We start from the raw sequence: 9,567 nt of genomic DNA on the forward strand, positions 1-9,567 counted from the left end.
AAGATGCCTTTCAACTCCAAAGTCCTTCAACTCCACAGGCAACTCTTATATCACCATCTCCTCTCTCTCCACCCTGACAGCACTTTTCATTTTGATTCCCTGTCATGAGGTCACCTGGCTTCTATGAAGGATGGGGCTATCTGTGGGAACAAAGGGTTTTCATATCTGTGAATTCATCACACAAGAGTTTCGATCCCAGAAGCTTTGTTCATTAAAGTTCACAATTATACAAAAAAAAGTCAATTAACCAGAAGGATTGAGTAGGGTGTCTGATTAACTGAGGGTGTACTGAGAATAGTCTGACTTTATAGGACAACTCTGTGATTAATACAGTTAAGTTCTACAGGGGAGGGGCACGTTGCTTATCATAGGACAGATGAACAATTTTGGCTGAAGAACGAATGAATGAGTGAATAAATAAATGGGATTTTTCTCTGATGGTCAAGGGGATTGCAGGTGCTTTGAAGTATATGCAGCCATCCTACATCATGCTCAGCTGCTCCTGTTGCCAGCATTTAACAGCCTTCCAGTCACCCCCTTCCTTCCACCAATTATTGAAGAGCTCAGCCCCTGGGTCATTGTCTTCTTTTCATCCCACTGCTACTACTATTCTTGGTAGCTTCACTGTCAACCAAGACAATCCACCCAACACCCTGGCCTCTCACCTTGACCTCTTGATCCGCTCACCTCCAATGATGTTGTCCTCCCTGTACTGCAGCCACAAACTGCACAGTCATACCTTGGACTTGTCATTACCTGGACCTGTAACCTCTCCATAGTCTGTTTTAAGTATCCCACACTGTGCTCAACACTTCCTGTCTTTGCAAGTCACCCTCTCTCCTGCCCTCCTCTCCAACAATTATTCCACTCCCCAGACCTCCAACCCCTTTGACCCTGACAGTAAGAGATTCTGCCCCCTGTCAGCCTTACTTCACCTAGATCTCATGATGCATTGTTATAATAATTACCTTGCACCCCCAACTCCTATTTCCCTCACTCTCTCCATCACACCAGCCTGGCAAAAGCTAAGCTCTTGCTAAATCCAACTTCCCATCTACTCCATGCCTGCATCCAAGCAGCTGAAGTGGTTGGATAAAAACATGGAATATTTATAATCACAAACTTCAAGTTGGCCATTAGAAGTACCCAGCATTTTCCTGGTAACTCATGTACAAACTTTCAAGGCAATTATTTCACATTTTCTTCTTCATTACACACCGTCCCTCCTCTTCACTTTCAACTGATAACCAACCCTCTGCTTGGGCACTGGACCCCAGCCCCTCTCACCTACTCAAGGACATTCCTCCAGCAACCCTCCCTCTCCTGCAATATCGCCTTTTCCCCTGCAGTGGATCACATCCACCAGCAAGCAAACAAGTTATACTTCCTATCTTAAAAAATAAATAAGTAAAAACCTTCCCTAGCACCCAAATTGAGGTCTCTTAGTACCATTTCCACCAAAAGAAAAACATGTAGCAGCATATGAATAAGACAACTCTAATGACAAGGAAGCCATCAAAGATATTAGGATCGTGTCAACATGAGGTTCACGCTGGCCAAATATGGGACAAATTGAGCATCAATAAAAATAATCATTGCAAGAGATTAAAACAGGGGCCGGCTCCATGGCTTAGCGGTTAAGTGCGCGAGCTCTGCTACTGGCGGCCCGGGTTCGGATCCCGGGTGCGCACCGACCCACTGCTTGTCCGGCCATGCTGAGGCAGCGTCCCGTATACAGCAGCTGGAGGAATGTGCAACTATGACATACAACTATCTACTGGGGCTTTGGGGAGAAAAAGGGGGGGAAAAAAGAGATTAAAACACACTAAAGTTGATTAATTCATAGTTATACTAAATAAAAACTCATTGGTTACCTTTGGAGAATGCTAGACAATGAACTCATTATTCTGACAACTGGTAAATAAAGAGTAAAGAAGAGTATCAATCTGCCTTTCCTAAATAAATCGTGTTGAAATAGTAGATGAGGCATAGTTTCTCGGCATAAATAAAATAAGCAAAGACAGAATGATAGAATATCACCATTTATAACCCCTAATAAAATAATGGATCTAGGCAATGCTTATCAATGGCTGCCAACTAGAATTATATGCCTCCTGATGGAAAAACACAGCACAACACTACTTATGACGTATCCTTGCCAAAAAATAGATCCTGAATCATATCAAGTCTTTAAATTTAACTACCACTTTACATGAAAAAAACTAAGGAGGCAGAGGAACACGATAAATGACACAGGGATGCAATTACCAAAATTTAGAATGTGGAAAATTCTATAGGAAACAAGCCATTTTGACAACAAATAAATGCTGAGAAAAGAAAGATTAAAGGAGACTCGAGCTCTAGATCTAACCAGGAGAAAAACACAAACAAATCCCAAAAGAGAAGCATCCTACAAAACACCTAACCAGTACTTCTCAAAACTGTCAAGGTCATCAAAAACAAGAAAAGTCTGAGAAACTGTCATAGCCAAGAAGGGTGCAAGGATATATGACAAATATATGTAATGTGACATCCTGGATTGGATCCTGGTACAGATGAGGGACTGTAACTAAAATCTAAGAAAATATGAATAAAGTATGGACTTTAATGATAATTTATCGACATTGATTCATTAACTATAACAAATGTACTATATTCACATAAGATGTTAATAATAGAGAACACTGAGTGCAGGGTGCATGGGAATGCTCTATATTATCATCTTAATTTTTCTGTAAGACTAAAACTGCTCTTAAAAATAAAGTCTATTTTTTTTTTGTGAGGAAGATCAGCCCTGAGCTAACATCCATGCTAATCCTCCTCTTTTTTTGCTGAGGAAGACTGGCTCTGAGCTAACATCTATTGCCAATCCTCCTCCATCCCCCCCCCCAAAGCCCCAGTAGATAGTTGTATGTCATAGTTGCACATCCTTCTAGTTGCTGTATGTGGGATGTGGCCTCAGCATAGCCAGAGAAGCAGTGCGTCGGTGCTCACCCAGGATCCGAACCCCGGGGCCGCCAGTAGCGGAGCACGCGCACTTAACTGCTAAGCCACCGGGCCGGCCCAGAAGAAAAATGAAGTCTATTCAGAAGATGAAAGACTTAAGAGACATATCAACCAAATGCAATGAGTGGATCTTGTTTTGATCACGATTCAAAGAAACCGCATATATATTTATTAGACGATTTAGGAAATTTGAACATTGGCTGCATATTTTAGGTTATTAAGGAATTATTGTGAACTTTTAGACATGATAATGACATTGTGGTTATGTTTTTTTGAGAGTTCTTGTCTTTTAGAGATACTAAAATATTTATGATACAAATGACATGATGTCTAGGATTGGTTCTAAAATAACCTAGGGTGGGAGTCGGCCCAATGGCCTAGTGGTTAAGGTTGGCCCACTCCACTTTGGCAGCCCAGGTTCAGTTCCTGGGCACAGACCTACACCACTCGGTGGTAGCAATGCTGTGGCGGTGACCCACATACAAAATAGAGGAAGATTGGCAACAGACGTTAGCTCAGGAAGAATCTTCCCAGCAAAAAAATAAATAAGTAAATAATAAAATAAAATAATCTAGCGTGGGAGTAGAGATGGAACCAGAGTGGTCTTGAGTTAATGATTATTGTATCTGGATGATAGGTCTATGGGGGTTTTCCACTTATGTGTATATTTGAAACTTTCTGTAATAATACGTTAAAAACATTTTCCCTTATATGTACAGTGACAGACAATAATTAGACTACTTGGGTTGACCACGATGAAGTGTACTCAGAAATTGATAAACAATAATGTACAACCAAAATTACACAATGTTATAAACCATTATGATCTCAATAAAGTTACTGGAAAAAAAAAATATTTTCCCTTGACTTCATATGCCCTCCTGCTATACATCTTTTCTCTGCAACTCTTAACAGCAAAATTCTTTAAGAAAGTTTACAATGCAAAATGTCTCTACTTCCTCTCCTCTCATTCTTTTTTATTGGAGGCATAATTTACAAACCATAAAATTCACCCATTTTAAGTGTACAATTCAATGATTTTAGTATATTTACAGAGTTGTGAAACCATCACCAGAATCTGATTTTAGAACATTTTCATCACGTCAAAAATGTGCTCATTTGTACTTATGCCCCATTGCAATACCCAGCCCTAGGCAACTGATCATCTTTCTCTCTATATAGATTTGCCTATTCTGAACATTTTATATAAATGGAATCATATAAAACATGGCCTCTTGAGTCTAGTTTCTTTCACTTAATGTGTTTTTGGAGTTCATTCATATTATAGCATGCCTCAGAATTTCATTCCTTTTTATTGCTGAATAGTATTCCACTGTATGGATATACTACATTTTGTTTCTTCATTCAGCAATTGATGGATATTTGGCTTGTGTCCACTTTATGGCTATTGTGACTAATACTGCTATGAACGTCTGTGTAAAGTATTTGTGTAGACATATGCTTTCATTTTTCTGGAGTAGATACCTAGAAATGGAATTGCTGGGCCATATGGTAAATCTATGTTGGACATTTTAAGGACTTGTCAAACTGCCTTCCAGTTCCAGGACAAGATGGAATAGATGCACTTCTGATTCCTCCTGGTAAGTGCAGCTAAAACCCTGCACATTACTTATAAAACAAACGTAAGAAGACTCTGAAAGATGGAGAGAACGGAGACTGACTAGGAATCTCAAGACTCAAAGAACAACATAGCGGTGAATTCCCTAGGTTTTCTTTTTGCCTCAAATATATGAGACTGGGTGCTAGAAAAGCCAGAACCAGGAAACTCTAATAGGGACACACAGACACAAACATACCAAAAAGAAGGTCCTAGTCAAAGGACCAAGAAAGAGAAAGCCTAGCTAGACAGAAAACTTTTAGACAATAACTACCTTATTCCAGCCAAATGTCACAGAAAAAAAACCCTACCAGCAGAGGATGAGTGGAGAATCTAGATACCCATCTTTAACAAGATGTCCCTCCCCTGGCATGTTGTCAGAGAAGGCCAGTGGGAAGCTGGGACTTTCAGCCCTGCCTAGTGGTACCAAGTCCCCCTCTATCACAATATCACTGGAAACAAATGGGAGCAGTATTCATGTGCTTCACACTCTCCCAGCCTGTGTGTGTCAGCAGAGACCAAGTGGGGAACCTGAACTCCCAACCCCACCTTGCAGCAACAAGAAGCCCCCTGACAAGTGTCAACAGAGGCCAGGTGAGGAACCTGGACTTCTACACCTACCTGACAACAATGATGCAATACCCTCTTTCCCCACTGGCACAGTGTCAAGGGTTTATAAATAAAATCCAGAGTCTGCTAAAATAGATTTAAATAAAATCCAGAGTCTCATAACATAATACCCAAAATGTCCAGGATACAATAGAAAATCACTTGTCATAACAAGAACCAGGAAAATCTCAAAATTGAATAAGAAAAGACAATCAACAGACACAAACACTCAAGATGATCTAGATGTTAGAATATATGACATATGTTTAAAGCACATAAGTATTTTCAAGTAAGCATTTAAAGTGCTTCAACAAGCAAATACAAACTCTCTTGAAAAAATAAATAGTCCAAAGAAATAGAAGATATAAAGAAGAACCAAATAGAAATTTCATAGCATAAAAATATAATAATCAAAATTTAAACCTCACTGGATTGGCTTAACAGCAAACTGGAGTGGACAGAGGAAAGATTCAGTGAACTTAATGATAGATGAATAGAAATTACTCAATCTGGACAACTGAGAGAAAATAGATTTTTTAAAAAAATGAACAGAGATTCAGAGATTTATGGGACTATAACAAAAGACCTAACATTCACATCATCAGAGTCCCAGAAGGAGAGGAGAAAGAAGGTGGGGCAGGAAAATGTATTCAAACAACAATGGCTGAAAACTTCCCAAATTTGGCAAAAGATATAAACCTATGGATTCAAGAAGCTGAGTGAACCCTAAACAGCATATTTTCGTGTGTTTATTGGCCATTTGTATATCTTCTTTGGTGAAATGTCTATTCAAATATTTTGCCCATTTTTTAATTGTCATTATTGAGTTGTACGAGTTCTTTATATATTCTGGATACAAGTTTCTTATCTGATATATGATTTGCAAATATTTCCTCCCATTCTGTTGCTTGTCTTTTCACTTTCTTGAGGTGCCATTTGGAGCACAAAAATTTTTAATTCTGACGAAGTTTAATTTATCAATATTTTATTTTGTTGCTTGTGCATTTGGTGTCGTATGTAAGAAATCATTGTCTAACTCAAGATCATGATATTTACTCTTAGGTTTTCCTCCAATAGTTTTACAGTTTTAGCTCTAACATTTAGGTCTATGATTGACTGGGGTTAATGTTTGAGTTAATTTTTATGTAAGGTGTGAGGTAAGGGTCTAAATTCCTTCTTTTGTTTGTGGAGAACCAATTGTCCCAGTACCATTTGTTGAAAAGACTTATCTTTCTCCCCTTGAATTGCCTTGGCACCTTTGTTAAAAAATCAGTTGACCATAAATCAATCTTATTGCATTGATCTATATGTCTATCCTTATGCCAATACCACACTGTCTTGATTATCATAGCTTTGTAGCAACTTTTGAAATTGGGAAGTATGAATCTTCCACTTTATTCTTCTTCAGAATTGTTTTGGCTATTCTGGGTCCTTAGCATTTCCATATGAATTTTGAGACACCTTTTGAAATGAGGGAGCAAGCCATGCAGATGGCTGGGGAGGAAGAGATCTAGGTAGTGGGACGAGCAAACGCAATGGCCCTAAGAAGTGAAAGTGCCTGTTTAAAGCACAGTGAGGAGGCCAGTGTGGCACAATAGAGAGAAGGAGTAATAGGAGATGGGGTTAGAGAGGTGAACAGGGCAGAGGAGGGAGGGGCAGATGTGTGGGGCCTTGTAGACCCTGTAAGAAATTTAGCTTTACTCTGAGTCAGTGGAGAAATGATTGGAGAGTTTTGAGCAGAGGAGTGACGTGGTCTAACTCATATTTTAACAGACTCACTGTGGACACTATGTGGTGAAATTGCTGAGGGGAGTAAGGACAGCAGCAGGGAGGCAAGCTAGGCGATGCAAGAGATGATGGTGGCTTGGACTAGGGAATTAACAGTGGGGATGAGAAAAGATGAGATGTGGTCAGATTCTGGCTATATTTTGAAGGTAGAGCCAAGCAGATTGAAGACAGATTGGATGTAGAATATGAGAAAAAGTGAGGAGTCAGCAATGTCCCCAAAGATTGGAGCCTGAACAACTGAAGAATAGAATTGCAAAGCCCAATACTTTCAGGAGGGAGGAAGAGGTTTGGAGGGGAAGATCAAATCAGTTCTGGACGTGTTGAGTTTCAGGTATTCATTAGACACTGGAAGTACAAGTTTGCAGTTCTAAGATCTAGAAACACAAATTTGGGAGTCATCAGCACAAAGATAGTCTCCATAGGTAACGTTTAAATCTGGTGGGAACCATGAGACTGGATGAGATCACCTATCAACAGATAAAAAATGGAAGTGGTCCAGGGATTGAGCCATGGACACTGCAGTGGTAAGAAGTTGGAGAGATGAGGAGTAACCAGCAGGGAAGCACTATATATTCACAAATAATCTCTCAGGGTGGGTCATTCTTGTGTATTTCTACATCTACCATGGACTATTACCTTCTTTGTGTTTGGTCACATCATCAGGGCCCAGCTCAGAGAGGGATCTTCTTAAGGTCAAAAGTCTCCATGACTAAAGTGTAAATGATTGACAGGTTTATCTTTCTCAGGAGATATAAAATGAAAGAAAAGTCAGTTGAGTAAACCAAACCTCTATTTGATGGGATGTTGCAAGGAAAGAGGTCATTTTACACCAGAGAAAACTTTTTGTGTCCCTAGCATCTGCAGCTCACTATAGTGATGATGGTACTACCCTCATCAGTATTAACCATTGGGAAGCCACTGGGAAAGAGAATCAAGCTCTTGGGGAAGCATCAGCACTCTTTTGGGCTGTAAGGTCCTAGAGGCCAGGGAATGCATGGGGCCCAAGCACAACTCATAATGCCTGAGCAGGTGCACACTGCCTTCTGTTAGGCAGGGAGAAGGCAAGAAGCGGGCTGTGTACCTTCCTGACACTGTCTTTAAACTTAGCTTCTGCCCCACCGCACTCCTGGTTCCCCTTCCACCCAATCACTCCTTTTCTGTCTCTATTACCATTTCCTCTTCTTTCTCTCAAGTTCTAGCCTAATGCCCCAGCCTCCTTTTCCACAAAAAGTGTGAGGTCAAGAACATGGCAGAAATGGAGAGTTTAGTTCTTTCCTCTCAGGTCAACGTGGTTCCACGAGCAGCCTGGTATCTCTTTCTATTTTCCTTTCACTTCTCATCCCCCCACCCAGTTAGCAAACCAGAGAGTGCAAAAGCAGGAACTTTTCACACTAGGTCTCTTCTGCCCAGATCTCTACACCCACAGCTGTCTCCTCAGCTAAGAAAGGTGATAGGAAAATGACAATGACACCAATAGGACAATGGGACAGAATCATGGACAGGCAACTCATGATAGAAGAAACATGAATAGCCATTCAACAGATGAAAATAATGTTAACCCTACAACAAAACGCAATTTAAAACAACAATGAGATACCATTTTACCTATCAAGGAGGCAAGGATTCTAATTCCCAGGATTGACGAGAGTAAAGGCATGCGCAGACACTACTGCCAGGAGTGTAAAGTCCTGCACTGCTCTCTGAAGAATGACTTGGCAACACTAAGGTGCCGAAAGCTTTAAGAATAAGTCTATCCTTTGACTCTTTGATTCAGTGGTTTCTCTTCTAAAAATTTAGCCCGAGGAAATAATTAGACAACCATGTAAATATGTATGTTCGAGAATATTCATTGCAGCATAGTTGATCATATTTTTAAAGATTGAGATCCACCTAAATGCCCTACAATAGGAAATTGGTTTCAATTAACTGGGGTTCACCATACAGTGGAATACTAGTCAACCATGAAGAATGATGTTGCCTCATGTGTCTCCTGCTATGATGCATTGAGAAGGACAGAACATCACGTCTCTGGTATTCCTGGCCAAAAATGCATAAACTGAAGAAACATCAGACCTACCTAAATTTAGGATAGTCTACAAAAGAACTGACCTGTATTCTTCAAAAATGTCAATATAATGAAAGACAAAGTAAGTCTAAGGAGCTTATTAAAGGAAACTGAAAACATGACAACTAAATGCAATGTGTGATCCTGGATTAGATCCTAGACCAAGAAAAAAAAATCATTATAAAGGACATTATGAGGCAATTGGCAAATTTTGAATATAGACTGTAGATTAGGTAATAGTATTGTATCAATCTAAGTTTCCTGATTTTGATAGTTGTACTGTGGTTATGTAAAAGAATGTTCTTGGGGCCAGCCCCGTGGCATAGTGGTTTCAGTTCAGCCCACTCTGCTTCAGCAGCCTGAGGTTGGCAGGGTTCAGATCCCAGGCATGGACCTACACCATTCATCAGCCATGCTGAGGCATATAAAGTGGAGGAAGATTGGCACAGATGTTAGCTCAGGGCTAATCTTCCTCAAGCAA

The sequence above is a fragment of the Diceros bicornis genome, chromosome 14 (assembly GCF_020826845.1).
Source record: "Diceros bicornis minor isolate mBicDic1 chromosome 14, mDicBic1.mat.cur, whole genome shotgun sequence".
NCBI lineage: Eukaryota > Metazoa > Chordata > Mammalia > Perissodactyla > Rhinocerotidae > Diceros > Diceros bicornis.